Source organism: Eptatretus burgeri, chromosome 11 (genome assembly GCF_056783735.1).
Source record: "Eptatretus burgeri isolate ZD-2024b chromosome 11, Ebu_testis_v1, whole genome shotgun sequence".
Taxonomy (NCBI): Eukaryota; Metazoa; Chordata; class Myxini; order Myxiniformes; family Myxinidae; genus Eptatretus; species Eptatretus burgeri.
The window spans coordinates 59,400,410-59,420,124 of NC_140971.1; the positions used below are offsets into that span (position 1 = coordinate 59,400,410).

General features: G+C 41.7%; 2 long non-coding RNA genes across 8 annotated transcripts in view; one reads left to right on the plus strand and one right to left on the minus strand.

Moving 5' to 3' along the window:
* LOC147017193 (uncharacterized) overlaps positions 1 to 19,715 on the plus strand; it is an 82,001-nt gene that overhangs the window by 13,188 nt on the left and 49,098 nt on the right. For all 7 annotated transcript variants that reach the window (XR_015049390.1, XR_015049392.1, XR_015049394.1 and 4 more), the window contains exon 2: positions 14,174 to 14,253. This is a non-coding gene — a long non-coding RNA (uncharacterized LOC147017193). The remainder of the gene's footprint in view (positions 1 to 14,173; positions 14,254 to 19,715) is intronic.
* Positions 293 to 3,785, minus strand: LOC147017194 (uncharacterized). The gene is made up of 2 exons (XR_015049724.1): positions 3,495 to 3,785; positions 293 to 1,637 (listed from the first exon to the last, which is right to left on the minus strand). It is a non-coding gene; the product is annotated as an uncharacterized LOC147017194 (long non-coding RNA).

Here is a 19,715-nt window from a genome sequence, read left to right on the forward strand (position 1 = left end):
TCTCTCTCTCTCTCTCTCTCTCTCTCTCTCTCTCTCTCTCTCTCTCTCTCTCTCTCTCTCTCTCTCTCTCTCTCTCTCTCTCTCTCTCTCTCTCTCTCTCTCTCTCTCTCTCTCTCTCTCTCTCTCTCTCTCTCTCTCTCTCTCTCTCTCTCTCTCTCTCTCTCTCTCTCTCTCTCTCTCTCTCTCTCTCTCTCTCTCTCTCTCTCTCTCTCTCTCTCTCTCTCTCTCTCTCTCTCTCTCTCTCTCTCTCTCTCTCTCTCTCTCTCTCTCTCTCTCTCTCTCTCTCTCTCTCTCTCTCTCTCTCTCTCTCTCTCTCTCTCTCTCTCTCTCTCTCTCTCTCTCTCTCTCTCTCTCTCTCTCTCTCTCTCTCTCTCTCTCTCTCTCTCTCTCTTGTTCTGTCCATACCCACTCTGTCTGTCTCTTGTCATGTGATTGATTGGGCCCGAAGCACATAGGTTATTTGTGGCATCCCATTTGTTATTTAAGAAATCTAGATTTTGTAAGTATATTGATGACTTCCATCCTCTGTTTGTGTGTTTGTTTGTTTGTTTGTGTGTGTGTGTGTGTGTGTTTGTGTGTTTGGTTGTAGGCACGATAACTCGAGAACAGAAGAAGCTACCAATGTCAAATTACACCACGTGATTCAGGAGGGTGATGGCTAGCGCTGATTAGATTTTGGTCAAAATCGGTCAAAGGATAAGGTCACAGTGAGGTCAAACATTCGATTTTTGATGGTTTTGTACAGAATCATCGTAGAAACCTATGGTTTGCGTCGCTACCTTCTCTAGAGACAGCTTCTATTAGACAAGGTCAGAGGTCAAGTTGACGATTTCGTAAGTACCAGTCTATGACTGCTTGTTTGTTAGTTCGTGGGCACAGATCAGTTAGTAGAGCATAAGGGGTTTCATTATTTGATAATTTGGACTGTTATTTGCGATCGCTCCTTTTGTTCCCCCCTGGTACCATCATTATAATAAACCTAATTTGGCATTGGGTGAATTCTGTTTGTCCTGGTGGCTTCATCTGGTGGTTTGAAAAAATCCCGTTGAGGTTGACTGGTTGTGGTCTCTGAACCGCCAGACGATCGCATCATGTGACTCAGGTTTGCTTGGCCTCATAAGATCAGTCAAGCGACTGACTATCGGCATACCATGTGGCTGGCTATGTGGTTCCAACGGGCACAGTAGTGGAGATCAAAGCCTCGATCCGACCCGGGGATGTGGACTCACCTGACTGCCAAGGCCGCTTTAATTTGGCCTGTTGGATTTGAACTTGGCAACTGGACTAAACCAATGACGATAACAGTATTATGATATTGTTGTGGGAATGACTTCTGGTGGCTAACTTTGCATAATATACAGTATATAGTTATCTCCCATATTGCATGCATCATCGTAAGCATGAGGTAATGCAATTGTGATATCAGATATGTGTCGTTTTATGTATAGAATGACATTGCTTACCTTCCCCAAATGTTTGTGTCTAAAACCACCAGCACTTGAAACCCCTTTTTAATGTCCTTTCCTGAGGAAGCTGTCTTTGATGTGATTTAACATGCTCTGTGAAGGCGTTGGCACAAGTTGAGCCAGGAAAAACTGCCCTCACAAACTCGATTGATCCCGCAGCACCAGCACCATCTGGGTGAAAAGTCAGAGGGGGGATTCCCTCATCCCCAAACTGAGTCCCGAACCAGTAGTGGCGGCACAGGGAGGGGCTAAGTGCGTCATCCATGTGGGTGGGGATGTTTTTAAAATTGTTATTGTATTTATTAAATTCCATGTGGTGTCATTTGCTGGTCATTAAAAACACATTTCATTTCGCTTACTGGAGCTCCCTGTGTTAATATATGTTTGATATAGTTGTTTCAATCAACTGATGAGTTCCACTCTACGCATGGTGGCTTTCAGTGTCCTGATTATTCCCTCCATCACTGAAGGTGAAGGAGGTTATGTTTTCAACCCTCTCTGTCTGTTTGTTACTTACGAAATCTAAAGATTTCATAAGTATATTCATGACTTCCGTCCTCTGTGTGTTTGTTTGTGTGTGTGTGTATTTGTTTGTAGGCACGATAACTCGAGAATGGAAGAAGCTACCAATGTCAAATTACACCACGTGATTCAGGACGGTGATGGCTGGCGCTGATTAGATTTTGGTCAAAATCGGTCAAAGGTCAAGGTCACAGTGAGGTCAAACATAATTCCGTAAATTCATGTGGAGAAATGGAGTATTTTTTCTTCGGTCGACGTTCCGAGTTCGTTTTAACTTCGATTTTCATTTTGTCTTCGGTTTTTGCGATCGCTTAGGACGCTTAAAACTCAGTTGTTGAAATTCTGGTAAAAATCGGATGTTTTGGAGACGTTTTAAGATTGTATAAAAAATATTTCACTCGCGGCGTCACAGCTCGTCACGTGGTGCAGCGCGCTCGAGCAGAGGCGTCGTTGATCACGTAAAGGTTTTCCGTGTGCGTGCTGACGGTGTTTTCGACAAAGATTGTGTTTAAAAGTCATTTTTTTTATCCCAACAAAGGTTATCGTCACATGCCTGACTCGCTAAGCCGTCGGATTATGTAAAGATTGTTGGTGGATGGCCGAATATTACGGTTTTGTGACTTTGATAAAATAATATTAAATAATTGCGTGGAGAAATGGAGATTTTTGCTTCGGTTGATGTTACGATTTTTGATGGTTTGGTACAGAATCATCGTAGAAACTTCTGGTTTGCGTCGCTACCTTCTCGAGAGACAGCTTTTATTAGACAAAGTCAGAGGTCAAGTTGACGATTTCGTAAGTACCAGTCTATGACTGCTTGTTTGTCTGTTTGTCTGTCTGTGTGCAGGATATCCCAAAAAGTTGGAGCTGTATCCGGACAAAATTTGGTCGGCATGTTGGGTGTGTGACAAGGACAAACTGATTAGATTTTGGTGAAGAACCGGATCCGGATCCGACTGCTAGAATTTTTAAAGTGATTCTTCACCATTGAGAGATAGGGCCAAAAACGATATACAGCACGATATCTCAAAAAGTTGTGGATGGATTTGGACGAAACTTATTGGACACGTTGGGTGTGTGACAATGAAGAATTGATTCAATTTTGGTGAAGATCCGAATCCGGATCTGGATATGATAGTTATTTTAAGTTTTAAAGTGATTCTTCACCATTGAGAGATTGGGTCAAAAACGATTATATATCATGATATCTCAAAAATGTATTGGGCCCGATATGTTCTCGTTGATCAGGCATTACGTGGCGGAGGTATGCGCTCTACCGAGTACCCTTCTTGTTTCTTCTGCAATTGTACCTGAGAATATAGTTTATTTTTATGGACGGTTCCTGTCCAAGAAAGGCAGTTACACAACGTGCAATGAATGGAACAACCTCTTGTTTATCAAACACCATTGTGTGCCATTTATTATTCTAGATATCGATTTGTGATTCGAAAAACAAAAAAAAATGACGGAAATGTGAGTATAGCAAATTTATTTTCATAATCTTACCTTTGTTTGAGCAAACAGTTGCGTGTGAGTCTCATGAACATAAGCACGGGCGCACATACACCAAATGCCCATTCTCGACACTGTATGCTTGTCTGAACAAGAGTTGTCGAAGTTTTACGGGCAATCGTAATTTGTGATCTCAAACCTGCGGCAAAGCTCCATGCTGTCTGTCATGTGCGATATGGAACTCGCTGCCCTGGTGTAAGGTTACTGATATAGGGGGAGGAGGTGCACCTTTGGCCTTGGATTGCGGAAAGCACGTGTTCCACTTCATTACTGCCTTAATTATAAATGATCAGCCACTCCACAAATGGCTTCACAAGAACAAGTCATTGCAGTGTCTTGAAAAGCTTCAAACAGTTCATTGTAATGCCGGTCTCACACGTGTGCTGTTCTTGTTTCTGTAACAGTTTCATGCTTTTCCCATACTTCATAATGCACAAGAAATGTGTAAATTTAAGGAGAAGCACACAAAATGTACAGTAAAGCCTATAAAAAGGTGGACATTGTTGTGTCGGCCTAATTAGTGGCAAAGTAACGCGATGACGTCATAGCTCATACTCTGCGTCAATGAGAATCGTGACAATTGTGTCATAAAATTATATAATGTAGTTACATATCATCATAATTATACCAAACTAGGCCTTTATTAAAATGAGCAGCAAAACCAGTTTTCTCAACAGCTTTCTTTGCCTCCCTCATCGTGCAGGTAAATAGACTTGTCCTTGTTAGAAATTTTTTTTAGATAAATTGTCTGAAGCTTGTAATCCACAAAGTGGGAATGGTGTCAGCACCTTGAACATTTATTGTTCTCGGAATTTCGTCAATCAATTATTTATTTATTTTCATTCATTTACTCGATATGGTGTTGCTAATTGGCAACGAAAGTGATTTGCCTAAATTTGTTACGAGTTATAGGGGGTTAGGTATTGTGAGACTGAGTGATTTGATCTATTCATTATCTCTGCCCTGGAAGGTGGACAGAGATTATGTTTTTACGCCTGTCTGTCTGGCTGGCTGTCTGTCTGTCTGACTGCTTGTCTGTCTGTCTGTGAGCAGGTTGTCTCAAAAAGTTATGGATGGATAGATTGGGTGTGTGACAAGGATGGATTGATTATCGATTTTGGTGAAGATCCGGATCTGGATACAATAATTTTTAAAGTGATTCTTCTGCATTGAGAGACTGTTCAAAATGTAAACTGTTCAGTCTGGTGGAGGTATGCACTCCACTGAGTGTAGTATACAGTGTCATGCTCCTCCAGGCGGCAGTTTGCAATGCCCTGAGAGTGGGCCTCATATAATTGGGAGCTCAGAAGGCCGATTGGGTTGAGCTACCCAATCTCTCAATCTCCCAAATGGTTTAATTTAGAGCCAAGTTTCTCCATGGAAACAAGCAAGGAACACCACCTTGATTTATAATTATAAACAAATAATTTATTATCGGCATACAAGAACAGAAACGTAATGACACCTTTATAAATAACCAATGACAATCACTAATGATCACGTACAGGCCGGCAGGTTAAGCAAAGGGACGAGGGGAAGGAGTAAAATCAGAGGATTTGGGGGGGGGGGGGTGCTGTGGTTGGATTAAAATGGGAATTTTTTTAGGGAAGTTGGAATTTGAGAGCAGGGGGACAAGGAGCAAGAATTGAAAAGAGTTGAGAGATGACATCAGCCACACTACTTGGAGAACTATTTTAGTGAATGATGGGCTGAACTATGGGCTGTTGGCTTAATGGAAGAGTCTTGAGAGTATCAGCAGTGTGCAAAGTGGCACAGGGGAGGGGGTGGATGAAGGGAGGAAGGAATGGGGTGGGGAGGAGCTGAGTTGTTCAAGGAATAGAAAGCTCATAGTGGCCGTACAGTCACATAGATACAGACAGGAGAGTCCTGAGAGCATCAGCAGCGTATAGCATGGTACAGTTGAAATGCAGACTTTTATTGAGAGATCAAAGTGCTGTGTTCCACGATTGATAGATGAAACAACTTCAAAAGCTGGACACGACTCATCTCCCCTGCTCCGACTGCTCTGTTTTGAAATTGAAACAATTCAACTCTCTGACGTCCATACCATAATTCTCCCGATTATATATCTCTGCTTTTATCGTCATGAACTGACTCTTTTACAACTCGACTCTCCCAACTCTTCCTCCAACGTCGATGGCGTATCTCTTAAGTCATCTCATTCGTTACAGCACTCCCCGGGACCAGATCCTAACTGGAAGCAGTTGTCTCCAGAGCATCACCCATTGTTTCAATCTATGGGTAAACGTTTGTGAATGGTTCAGTTCCATGGGGGAAAGTTGTGCTGACAGCGTTCCACACCCACCTGTTGTTTCTCCACGGAAACCGACGTTATCCAATAGGGCCCCACCTGCCATACATTAAACGATGTAAGTGACAACAAGGCAGGGAGTCAAGATGAGTGGTGTAATGATTTGGGCCATTATTGGCAATCAAACAAGGGGGAATCCTCCTCTTCTGGCCACGTTGGTCCGGAGGGGACATTGGATGAGCGATTGACAATGGAGAAGGGCAGGTCACGGGTGGCTGCACTTCAGAGCATATTAGGTCAAATATAAACTGCAATTGAATGTGAGCACAGGTTTTTCACTGAAGGCTGCCGAGGCTTGTTCCCCAGGTGGTACCAGGATGAGACTTGGGTGTTCCTGCAACATATGGGTGGCCTTAATACTGTCTGGTGGCCGAAGAGGGTACAGCGCATCCAGGAATGGCTACTGTTTGTGCTTTGTCAGAGAAACTTTAAACTGTCCTTTTGTCTTCCCCTCTCCTTGTTACTATTCACCCTTTAAAATTGAAGCTTCAATCTGCCAGCTTTGTCCAAGTAGAAGGAAGATTTTACATTCAAATGGGAGGACCCACTTTAAATCGCTTGCACATTTGTCTCTTTGTGTAGGATTTGCTGCATGTTTTATTTCTTTGTGCAGTGATGTAGAGAAATAGTGAATGGTTGAAGACTTTTATGATGGAGGATTGTGAAAGATTTAAGGTGTCTTTGTGGTGAACCATTTGATTGAGTTGAAGACTTTTGATAATAATCAAAGCTTGCTTATGTAAAAATTGCTTTTTTATACCGAGTGTAAAGTGTTTGTAAATACACGAGTAGTAGTTAAATGAAGTCGTTTATTTTTGTAAATAAGCTGGTTTTGTTTTATTTTGTATTCAAATTTATGGTAAACAGTTGAGCTTGCGTAAGTTAGATTTTTGGGAGGTATTTCAAGGGCTCATTCCGCAATACTTGTGATTGAGTCAAAGCAAGGTCATTTTGGACTAGGAAATGTGGCAATGCTTTATTTCGAGAGAGTCAATTGGGCATCTGGGATCGTGCCGTGACCAGTTCACGATATTTTGCATCTCAGCGGATAAAAGATTCCTAAATGGAACCGGTTCTGATACGGCCATGTAGGGAAGTAAGCATTCGGCCAGAGTACTGGGCCAAAGGCCTATTTTGCGGCATTACTTGACCTTCATGGTCTTTGTGGTTTCTCGCATCATTTGAAAGAAACAGCAGCTTGAACCTGAATGCTTGAGATTATGTTGGAAAAACAAACAACGATAACAAATAAATCATGTCATGGACTATCAAATCTATTTTCTGTTTGAGAATCAACAACCATGAGAACCTGCAAGGCATGATAGCATTTGTGAATCTCACTTTATATATTTAGCTATATATGGGAATAGAATACCATTTTTATCATTCACATAGTACAGTTTACAGACCATAATAGAACAAGTAATCACACTAGCGGTGACGGATAAATCTCACGAGGCTTATTGGGCTTTATGGAAGCTGCCAAATCAATTCCTTTGCTTGCCAACTCACTGGGAGGTGTCTTTGATCTCGTATCTACTGGAGTTCAATGCAGACTTGGATCACTTTTGCTACATTTGCACTTGAAAGTCGCATGGCATGATGCCGCTCATGGTCTTTAAGGGAACTTCCCGAATGAACCAATGAGCTTGAAGGAAACTTTTGGCATAACCCGCAGTCATTTCATCGCATTCACCTGGCAAAGCATTCTGGGGTAGTTTCAAAAACTGTTCAGGGTAAGGTTCCAAAGGGCCGAAGATTATGAACTGAAAACGACATCACCTTAGGAAGACTGTATAGAAACTATGTCAGGATATAGAAGGGTGCAAACAGCTGTGTTTCGAAATACTTTGCGTTCCTGACATTTAGCAGTCTTCTTGACACAGGACACATTAACAACATCATTATATTCACTTCAGCTTTGCAGCTGCTTTTTCGGCTGAAAGAGAGCGTAGCGCACACTCAAATAATTTTTTGATTCAAGCCATGCATTCATTGCTTTTCGATCATTGCAGGCCTTGTCTCACCTCATGAACACGTGTGCTGGAGGGTATTGCAGAAAATTGAACAGCTATTGCCATTTGCATTCACCCAGACTCTCCACCCCCCCCCCCCGTCTCCCCACCATTCACTCCCCATAGAAACCCGCTCCCCACGGGATATGTTCCAGGAAAAGTCCATAATCAAGGAAGGCTCTTTTTACCCAGCAGGGAAGCAGAGCTGTTATCTTTGAGAAATGACTCTTAAAAATGGCTCCCAACAGGGATAATCAGCAAACATGTCCTGGACCTGGGATAGCAAGCAGGTGCAATAGTCCAATGTTTGGTAATTGTTCGGGCGTAAGTCAAAGGGTGATAAAATTTTAAGTTGTGAAGGTTCATGCCATACCGAAGGCTTTACTGACATTTGCTTAACCGGTTTGACAGTTGTAATGTTGAGTAAATAAATTCACTTTGAGTTAGCTAATCGTCTGTATGTAGTAGTTACTTAGGTGGTGCAAAGTACAATTATGTGAAGGGCAGTCTTCAGAGGTGTTACTGATGTCTCATGAGGCAAACAAAGATGGGGGCATCAGTAAATAGAATATACACATTTGCAGGAGGATGATTATAGTTGGGTAAATGTAAGGAAATGTGGGAAAAAGGCAACTCTGCCAATTTAACCTGCACCTTGTCAGCAGTCCATCATACATCATCCATCGACCAGATGATGATGATGTACTGTACTATAGCCATTGCAAAGCATTGGTGCTGCTGAAGCAGTTACTTGGCTACAATCCTGTTTGGGTTTCCACTCTAACTTCAGCAAGTCAGGACAGGAACATGGTAATTTGTTCATGGTGCTGACGATAGCTCGTCTACTCTTCACGAAGGACACCATGGGATCTTTAACATCCACCAACTAATGCCGGCAGACGGGACTCCCATTTTACGTCCATCGAAGGAACAGCGCACACATTGATGACTCACCCTGCCTGTGAAACACTGCGATGAAAGTTTTTCGCTGGGCCGAGATTCAAACCCAGGCTTGACAGCTTAGAGGCATACCTCAAGACCATCCTGCCAGCCCACTTCAACATTACTTTACTTATTCATTCAATTAACTTATTTCCTCTTTCACGAAAAAAAGGGAATGGGAAAAGGATATATAGAAGAGACATAAGTGAAAAAATACAACTAAAAACAGTTGGGAGGAGAGTAGCTCCCAAGAATGAGGACTAAATCCGGGTAAAGTACCTCGACATGATCCGTCACACACACATGCACCCTTCCAGCCTATCCACCAAAACCCCTGTGTTCATCTGTTCTCTCTATTTCAGAATAGTTATCTAATTATTTTTAAACTAATCAATGCCTTTGTTCTCATAACCTTTCTTGGCATGCTATTCAACAGGTTATCTACTTTCTAAATACAATTCCCTGTTTTATTTTCTCTCTTCTTCTTCTGCTTCTTCATGCTGTCTCAAATACTCTCGTATTGGCACATTATCTCCTCTTACCCTCATGTAAACAGCCTTGTTCTTTCCAAATATAAACTGCTTCAATCTAGCCGAAGAATGTTTTTCTTTATTTATTTTACATCATCAATGTATTCATCAATACAGTCGAATTTGGTTCATCCTCATGAAATTGCAAAAAGTTGCAAAGGAGTACTTGCATATCATTGAGTAATGCTTTGTGGAATGACATTTGACTGTTGGAGTTCTCACGTACCATACATTCTTTGCAGGGAATGCAGGTTCAAATCCCAAATGCTGTCTATGTTTGTCCAAGTTGTTTACTAATGTCGTAATTTATGTGAAAAATACATTGTTGTCTCCTAATGTCATTGTCCTGTGTGTGATTTATGGACAAGCTCCACCTTTGTGTCTTCGATTATTTCAAAAAGAAACTTGAACTGCCACTTTATAACTGCTGGCAGTGATGACCGGGTACCAGACGTATGGCTTTGATACAACCTTGCTTTGATACAACACAGGATTGACGAGTTATGGACCGAGTAACAGGCCACGTTCCATCTATTTATTATGGACGCGTTGACTCTTCCTGGGGCCATCGTGGTATCAATTGAATTAGTATTTAAATACTCTGAACACGAAATAATAAATGCTCACACCATGGTTCCATAGGGTAAACCAGAACTCCCCTGAGTAATAAGAACCCCCACACATCTCTCTACCATGTGGAATTGATGAGTTATGGACCGAGTAAGACACCGCAGTCAATCTATTTATTACATACGCAGTTAGCCCTTTTACTTGAATACATTGTCAGTATCAATTGAATTGGTGTTTAAATAACCTGAACACGAAGTAATAAATTTTGACACCATGGGTGCAGAGGGTGAACTGAGACTCACCCGAGTCTAACGAGGCCACACATGTCTCTCTACGACGTGGAATTGACAAGTTATGGACCTGGTAACAGGCCACGTTCCATTTATTTATTATGTACACAGTTGACCCTTTTTCCTGGGGCCATCATCAGTATAAATTTAATTTCTACTCCTCGACCCTCCAACCAATCCAGGCGCAGCAAAATGAGCCTAATTCAAAAAATAATAATTCTTAAAGTTCTCAAATTCAAACAAATAATTCTGGTTGCCAGACCATGCAGCCGATCAGGTTGAAATTTAAGAAATACATCCCAGATGTCTACTAGATCAAAATTGTGAAGTTTCACGTTGATTGATACAGCACTTCCAGAGAAAACATTATTTAATATTTTCCTTCAATCCAATAAGGCCACCAAACCATGTGACGTATCAATTATTCATTAACAAACTGGTACACACATTGCTTGGGGAACATGTGTGTTTACTCGATCTTTATTTCACCTCAATCTGTTCAGCCGTTTCGGAGAAGAAGATTTTAAAAAGTTTTAAATTTTCAATCCAATGTGGCTGACAAATCACGTGACCTTTGACATCATAAATTTAGATTCTCCCTCAAATTGGGTAGCGGATCACGCTTGTGAAGTTTTGTGTTAATCGGATAAGGTGCTTTTTTTCTATCCAAGATGGCTACCAAACCACATGACTTGTGACATCATAATTTTTGCATTAAATGCAGCAATGGCGTTAGATGATACTTGCAAAGTTTCGCTTCGTCAAGATAAATGGTTCCAGAGAAAACATTATTTAATATTTTCTTTCAATGCAATATAGCTGCCAAACCATGTGACCTATCAATTATTCATTAAAAAAAACTTGTATCCACTTAACTTGCCTTGGGGAATATGTGTGAAGTTTCCCCTTGATCTGTCCATCCATTCTGAAGAAGGTTTTTGAAGGTTTTAGGGTTAATTCAATATGGCTGCCAAACCATGACCTACTGTGCATCAAAAAAGGTGAGGAACTTTTTCTTCACCATGGATAGGTGGTCACACCTGTGAAGTTTTTCCTCAATCTATTCAGCCATTTCAGAGAAAAGTGTTTTTAAAGTAAAAAAAAAAATTAATAATAATATGGCTGCCGAACCACATGACTTATGACATCATAATATTTTTTTCCTCTGGGAAGTTGTTACGTAGATGATGTTCAGGAGTTCTACGTGTCGAATTTTCACCGGGATACCACTTCACTGATGACGTCACGTCAATGAGCCATGCTTCAATTTTTTTTCCAGCGAGCGGTTCCAGAGAAAAAGATGTCCAAAGTTTTTTTTGGTTTTTCAAAGAGGGTGCCCGTACCACGTGACCTATGACGCCATAATTATCTCTTAAAAATTCAACGAAAAAAAAGACATCCTACGGTGAAGGTTTCGTGTCATTCGGATTAACGGTTGCCAAGAAAATGAATTTAAAAGAGAAAAAAAAAATCCCGAAAATTTCGGGCGGAATGATGATAATAATAATAATAATAATAATAATAATAAACAGAAGAAAAACAATTCGTTACCCAGCCTAAAAGGCTGGGTTTGTCATTTATATTGTTAGTCCATAGGCATATCAATACAAGTCCCGGCTTTTGAATATGCCTCCATATTTGCCTCTGTATGTGTTATTTTGATTGTATCCCTCTGAGTTCACCAAGTTTTGGAAATATTACTTTCATATATTTTTCTTTCACTCTACTTATATTGGCATCTATGGAAATAAATGTTTTTTTTGAAATTGAAATTGAAATTGAAAGGCTTGGTACCTTAATAAACTAGAGGGGGAGCAATCGGTAGAGTGCAAAACCTCCGCCGCCAATACTGCTGGGTCACTTAAGTGAACCTGATATCCTATTCATTGTAGGTCAAAACGGATCAGACTCTACTGAACCACGATTGAATAAACTAAACTAGATTGACGCACATGTAGAAATGCCAAAAAAAAAATCGAAATTTTTTTGAAAAAAAGGTGCAAAATTTCTAAGTTTTTTTTTCTCTAACAATTTTTTTGGGGGTTGGAAATCACTTAAAACATGTAGAAATGCAAAAAAAAAAAAAATTCAAATATTTTTCAAATAAAATCGAAATTTTTTTGAAAAAAGTTGCAAAATTTTCTGTTGTTTTTTTGGACCAAGTCCAAAATCTAATGGCATGATCCTTGGACCATACCTAATCCCCCCACCAAGTTTCGTCGAAATCCGTCCAGGAGTTTTTCCGTAATACTGTTCACAAACAAACAAACAAACAGACGGGTGAAAACAGTAACCTCCATCCATCTTCGATGGCGGAGGTTAACAAACAATTGTACAATGTTTATGCAAGACTAATAAATGCTATTGAAGGGAATCATTTCAAAACCTCTTTATCAGCTATGATGGACGTGCATGGAAGATTTGTGTGATAAAGGTTTTGCATATTTGGTCTTATTGATAAAAATTATCTCGACACTGTCCAAGTTTGATTGCTCTTGAAGATTCATATCAGGTTTGTATGCAGCACTACATCTATACTAATATGTGTGTGTGTGTGTGTGTGTGTGTGTGTGTGTGTGTGTGTGTGTGTCAGTGTGTCTCCTCCATAACTCCAAAACAATGAAACCTAATAGCCTGAAACTTTGCATGCATACCAAGAAAACTCCAAGGAAGTGCATGACTGAAAATTGGACGTTTGGGTTAATTAAAACACCCCTTTTTGAAGATGTTTAAAGGCCTTATGTAACTATAACCTTTATCAGGCACATCCTCGGTCAACACTCTCTATGGGGTCTTAAGGTGTATCCCTTTCCTCTCTCTCCCCCACTCCTTTCTTTCTCTCCCCCCTGTTTTTCTCCCCCCCCCCCTTTTAGTATGCCTGCCAGCAAAGTGATGGGTGGTACTTGTTCATGTATATATATATATGTGTATATATATATATATATATATATATATATATATATATATATATATATATATATAAAATAAAAAAAAGTTGGATCTATGAGCCGCTTGACCCATTTCAGTTGCCCGATCCTCTCGATGCCCAGGCCCAGCTATAATTTTCCTTCAAATGATGTCTGTTCATGAAAATGCATTAAAGTGGCTGTTCGATCTCACTCTTTGCTCCAGGACCTCAATCATGTAGTGAACCATCAACTCTTGTCATCCTCAATATTACCCCTATTAACCTTTCCTAACTCAATCACCTTACTTGTTACCTTTAGCGTTTCCTACCCTCACCATTTCTTATTTTGCTGTTCATTCATTCCCTTGATGTTTGTCCCCCTGTCAGTTGTTCCTTGCTCTTCCATGAGCCTTGCTCGTATAATGAAAAATGCCATCGTCTTTGCATAACCCTCTGGTTAATGGAATGTACACTCAGTAAACCTCCGTGGTGCTTCAGGCTTGAAGGACGTATGGCCCTGACACCGCATTAAGTCATGGGTATATTATTATCAGCCCTCATCAAACTCTTCCCAGAGCCTTTTTCAATGTTGAACAAACTTCGTAGGGGAAAATGTGTGATCATGATGGTTCGTGAGCCAGTCTAGAGTTGGGCCGGCAAATCTGCAATGGAATCGTCCCACTTTATAAGGTGGCGCAGAGATAGCTTCATCTGCTGTGTTCAATAAATAGAATGTGGACAGCCTCGGATTTAAATTGATTTCATTTTGACTTTTATTCACTCCACAGCTGTAAAATTGGGCTTTTAAGCACACTATTATCTTACAATGCAGCGGAAAGCATGACAAATACCATGTAATTATAGGCTTGGCACAGCCGACTGATTAGAGGCAGGAACATGGTATGTGGTTTGCAAAGCCATCTTGGAACAAGTGGCACTGTCATCCTTGGGTGCTAATGCCCCACATAATTGTTACTCTCAGCAGATTCTGAAATCACGAGGTCGCTAATGGATTGACACACTGGTACAATTGCACGCTGCATCTTTTTCTTCAACGTCGTTAAACTTTTGTTCTTATTCTTGCAGGGTTTGCTGGATTGACCAGCTCATTGCTGGACACTCAAGACTGGTGGCCTTCAATGCTACTGTGCCTCTGCTCTGTAAAGGTAATTTATGCTCATCATTTGGGTCAACTTGTGTCCGATTGCTCGTCCAAGCTGTAATCCTAACCTCTGTTCTCAATCACAATGTGGTTTTGCAAGTGAATCTTGAGTGTATTATATGCATGCAGATGATGCAAACCAACAACTTCGATAATTTGGTCCATATGACCGACTTTTGGCGTTGCCATAATGTAGTAAAATGTGTAAGAAGTGAGGAGATGGGTTATTTTTTTTATTATTAATGAAGGTTGTTGCATTTGGTCCCAAGATATTTCTGGTCTTGTCTTCCCATACTTTTGGTTTCAGTGTTTTTAAGATCTCGTCTCTGCAATAAAATCAACGATTGAAAGGAGGGACACTTGATGATCATTTTTACTGTGAAAATACAGTTTGCCATCATGTAAAAAACAAACCATGTGTCACCAAATTAACCAAACAAATCGAGAAAGGCAAAGGCTAATGGTAATGTTTTAGCGATTATGGTGACCTTCATTGAATCTGGAACTACCACTTGCTGCGGGTGGGGGAGGTGGAGATGGAGGAGAAGGACGAATGCAAGCCTTAGGTAAGTCACGAGGCCAATTGTTCCAGTTGAGGTCAGCTGCGGAGAAACTAAGTCCCAAGCCGTTCTGGAACTGGCTGGCCAGGCCTGATTTTTGACTGTAGTAGGAATTTGGAATTTGTTTAGAGTGCCTGCTATAACTCGCAGACTCTTCGTGAAAGACATCATGGGATCTTTTGCACCCACCAAGGCTCTCGGTTCCTTCGGAAGGACTCTCTGGCTTAAGTTCCTTCTGAGGGAAGGCACACACAATGATGTGTTTCTTTAAATGTGAAACACCAGGGTGGCAATTTATAGCTGGTTTTAGATTTGAACACAGGTGAGACAGCTCAGAGTTGAGTATGCTTTCTTTGAAGCTATCCTTTCTGCCCAACTTCTCAATGCGAATGTTTTTGTTGCAGGCATTACTGTTTTTTTAATCATTTTAGAAAAGCACGCTATGCGTGTTGTATCATGCTCAAATTCCAAAATTTTCCTGTGGTTTTGGTTTAGGGTTGTCACTTTGCTTGATGCTTGTTTGTAACAGCTTAAATCCATTTGACAGATGACCCTAGAAAGTTTGAATTTAATTCTTCAACATGAGGTAAATAATAAAAGACCAAATCAAAAAAGTTCGAATCCACAAAGGAACATGTGTACAGTACTCAAACATGGCTGAATGTTTTGCTCTTCTCCCAGGTATGTATGCTTCATGTCTGATTTTTCCTCTGTCCATTTTCTCCCCTTGCTCAATGTTCCTCCTGGCCCCCCACCGCCCCCACCCCCACCCCAACCAAACGTATTTTCCCACATTCCCTTACCCTCCTTTCAACCTCTTCACTTACTGTTCTCAATTTTGATTTTATCAATTCAGCAACCCTAAACATCTCTCTGGCTGTTATTGGAGAACCACCTCACCGTCGTCGAGTCTGGCATTTCACTCAAGCCAACTGGCAGGGTCTCCACGCAGCCATCAAATTTATAGACTGGTCTCCTATCGCTACTTTCTCCAACATCAACTCATCCTGGGAATTCTTTGAAAGAAACTTGCTCTCCTTCATGCACAGATTTATCCCCTCTCGTCTTCAGTTATCCTACCCTTTCTCCCGCCCATGGTTCACTGAAGCTTGTGGCGAGGGAGTTGTCCTGAAACAACTTGCCTTTGTCTCATGGAAAGCAAACCCAACTGAGGGTAATCTCAGTTCCTTCCAGAAAGCTCAGAACAAGTGTGTCTACCCTCAGGAGACCCAGAAAACAACATCTTTCTAATCTCAAGTCTGGACTCTCAAACCTCTCTCCCTCCTCCAAATCCTGGTGGCATCCAATCAAATCGGTTTCTGGTGTATGCTCCCTCTCCATCCTCTCCCTTACCTCAAATGGCCCCACTGCTGATACTGCACGTGAAAAGGCTGAATGCCTGAACTCCGTGTTTGCATCTAAATCTTGTGTCCGAACCCCATCGTTTTCTGTACCCACCTTACCCAGTCACACCCAACTGTCCCTGGACTCAGTGTCCTTTTCTTCTGACAAAGTGGAGAGCTTGCTGTCAAACCTCAACTCAGATTCTGAAACCGGTCCAGATGGCATCAGCCCACGTGTCCTAAAAACCTGCTCTTCTGTTCTTGCCCACCTTCTCTCTGTTTTATTCACCCTCTCATTTGCTCAAGGTCATTTGCCATCTGCTTCAAAATCAGCAAACATTACCGCCCTGCACAAAAAAGGTGCAAAAACAGATCCCTGCAACTACAAACCAATCAGCCTTCTCCCAATCATCAGCAAGGTTATGGAATCCATCATCGTCTCCACTCATGGCTCACAGACTTCCTCTCCTGTCACAGCCAATGTGTGGCCCTAAATGGAGTTCTCTTACCCCTCTTCCTGTCCAGGCTGGAGTTCCTCAAGGCAGCATTCTGGGCCCTGTTTTTTTCTGGTTTTCATCAATGATCTCTCTGACTCTCTGGAAAATCCTTTTTTTTCTTTGCTGATGACTCCATCCTCTGCTGTACCATCCGTTATCCCTCTGACCGGCATGCCACAGCTTCTTCACTCTCTGCAGATATGGAAGTAATCACAAACTGGTCCAACACGTGGAACATGTCTTTCAATCCTGACAAATCTCACACTCTCACTATATCTCTCTGAAAGGACCATTTAGAAACCTCCCCCATCTACTTTCTCAACAATCCTCTGGAAGAAGTCCTTTCATTCAAGCTTCTGGGTCTCACTGTCTGCCATGATCTTTCCGAGGAAAGCCACATTTCCAACCTGCCCTCCAAAGCCAGTCGCCAACTGGGAATCCTTCGTCATGCAAAGTCCTTCATCAGCCCACGTGAGCTCCTGACCACATACAAAGCTTTCGTCCGCAGCCTGAATGGAGTACTGCTCTCCCTCTGGGCTGGTGCTCCTGCCTATCACTTTTCTTTCTGGGCTTCACGCTGTGGAAACCAAGGAATTTCGGATCATTGGGATCTCTCGCGATGAGGCTGAGTCTTTGGGCCTCTCACCGCAGGCAGGTCAGTGGTCTTTCTGTCTTCTACTGTCTCCTCTCTGGTCTCCCCCTCCCCCCCCCCTTGCTCTGTCTGTGATATGTCCCCACCATATTTCCGCAGGGTGTTCAAGGTCTGCCAACAATCCACTTCTAGTTAAACTACCAAAATCACGAATCACTGCTCACCTTGATTCTTTCATTCCTCTTTTTTTCCCCGCCTTTGGAAGAAACTCCCACAACCTCTTCAATCCCATTCTTCCCTCCAGATCTTCAAAACAGTTGTTCACCACCACTTCTTATCGTCCCCCATCCAAAATCTCGATCTTTTCTACCCCCATCAATGCACCCCAAACCCACGTCCTTCAAATTCCCTGCTTTTCTTCCTGAAAGTCCCTGTAATGTCCATCTTCTATACCCCATGTTCCCCACCCCATCCCGCTCCCAACCACAGATCTCCTAAGTCTCTGTTCCCCACTGTTTTGTCCTTCCCTCTCCTGCCCCTCTTGTCTCATGCCCCCCTTGCTGTGCATTGTGTGCTTGCTCTCATATGAGCCTCGACAATGTATACAAAAAATAATAATAATAAAAATCAAAATCAAAAACCCTTTTTCACTTTCTTCCCCCACCCCCAACCCCCTGGACTTGTCTGCTTGTGAGTAATTTTTGCCCTTTAAATAATTTTTCTTTTTCATCTCGAACCTTTTACTTGATGTTCTATTTTTCACCCTGTAGTCCTCCTTTCCATATACAGTACTGTAATTATAGTAGTCAGAGAGCTTGTCAGGGATGACAAATTACTTTTGCACAAATGGATTTGAACAGTCCGGACATTACATAACTCCGCTCTATTACCGGTTTACATATCACACAACCCTCCTGGTAATGGGACTTTGGTTTATGCTCATAGAAAGCTGTGGCATTAAAACCCGAGGAAAGAGCAAAGTTATTGGTTTAAATGTATTGTATTGGAGGAATCTCTTCACATTTTTCAAAATTATATTCCAAGCTTGTTACCTCTGCCACTGAAGGTGGACGGAGGTTATGTTTTAATCCGTTTGTTTGTCTGTCTGTCTGTCTATTGTGAGCAGGATATTACAAAAACTTATAAACGGATTCAGACAAAACTTGCTGGACAGGTTGGGTGTGTGACAGGACGAACTGATTCGATTTTGGTGAAGATCTAGATACTTTGACGGATAGAATTTTAAAAGTGATTCTCACCAGTGAGAGATGGAGCCAAAAAACGACAAAAAACGATATTTCAAAAACTTATGGACGGATGATAACAAAACTTGCTGGACAGGTTTGATGTGTGACAAGGACGAATTGATTCGATTTTCGTGAAGATCTGGATGCGAGAATTTTAAAAATGATTTTCACCATTGAGAGATTGTGCTTAAAATGATATAGTGTATAGCATGATATTTCAAAAACTTATGGATGGATTCGGTCAAAACTTGCGGGACAGGATGGATGTGTGACAATGACAAATTGATTAGATTTTGGTGAGGATCTAGATTCTGATATGGATAGTAGTATTTTTAAAGTGATTCTTCACCACTGAGAGAAACCTGGTGTTGGCTTAATGGTTAGGGTGGTGGGCTTGGGATCCTAGGATCCTGACTTCAAATCCCACTCGGCTGTTGAATTAATATCAGGTGGGGTTGGCTCTGCCTGTCATCATTCCGAGGTTGGCAAAATGAGTGCCAGCCTGCTGGTATCCTGTGTCGGAGTGGCGACCTGTCCAGGATTGTGCCCAATAGCCAAGGAAACTGCTTCGGCAGCACCAACGTTCTGCACAAAGTATGGTCCCAATGGATGGATGGATGGTCTTGAGTTTGTGCCCTGTTTTACGTTGAATTAACAGCAGGTGGGGTTGATTCAGCCTGTACTCCTTCCGAGGCAAAATGAGTACCAGTGTACTGGTAATAGAAGGCACTGCATCAGCAGCACAGCTGTGCCCTCACAAAATGATGCAATCAGCAGCCACAGGCTGCACATGATAGCTTGCTTCCAATGAGAGGTTGGGCTGGAAACGATACATTGCTTATCTCAAAAAGTTGTGGATGTGTTCTGACAAAAGTAGGTGGATGAGTTGATTAGGAGACAACAACAAGCCGATTCGATTTTGGTTCAGGTCCGAATCCAGATCCGGCCTATCAGTGGGATACAAAATGTAAACGGTTTAGCCTGGTGGAGGTATGCGCCCTCCCGAGTGCCGTTCTACTTCCTCATGCAGCGAAGCTGACAGTCAGAATGATGTATCGACTTTTGGCATTGGCACGTCATGTGAAGATTAGAGGACAATTGCCAATCATTTACTTGTGATTATGGAACCAATTCAAGAGAAGTCTGTTAACGTTGAACTCTCAACGAAAAAAAAGAATTGTCCATGTCACAGGACAGCAAAAAGAGCAGCCTTTGCCATGTGTTGAT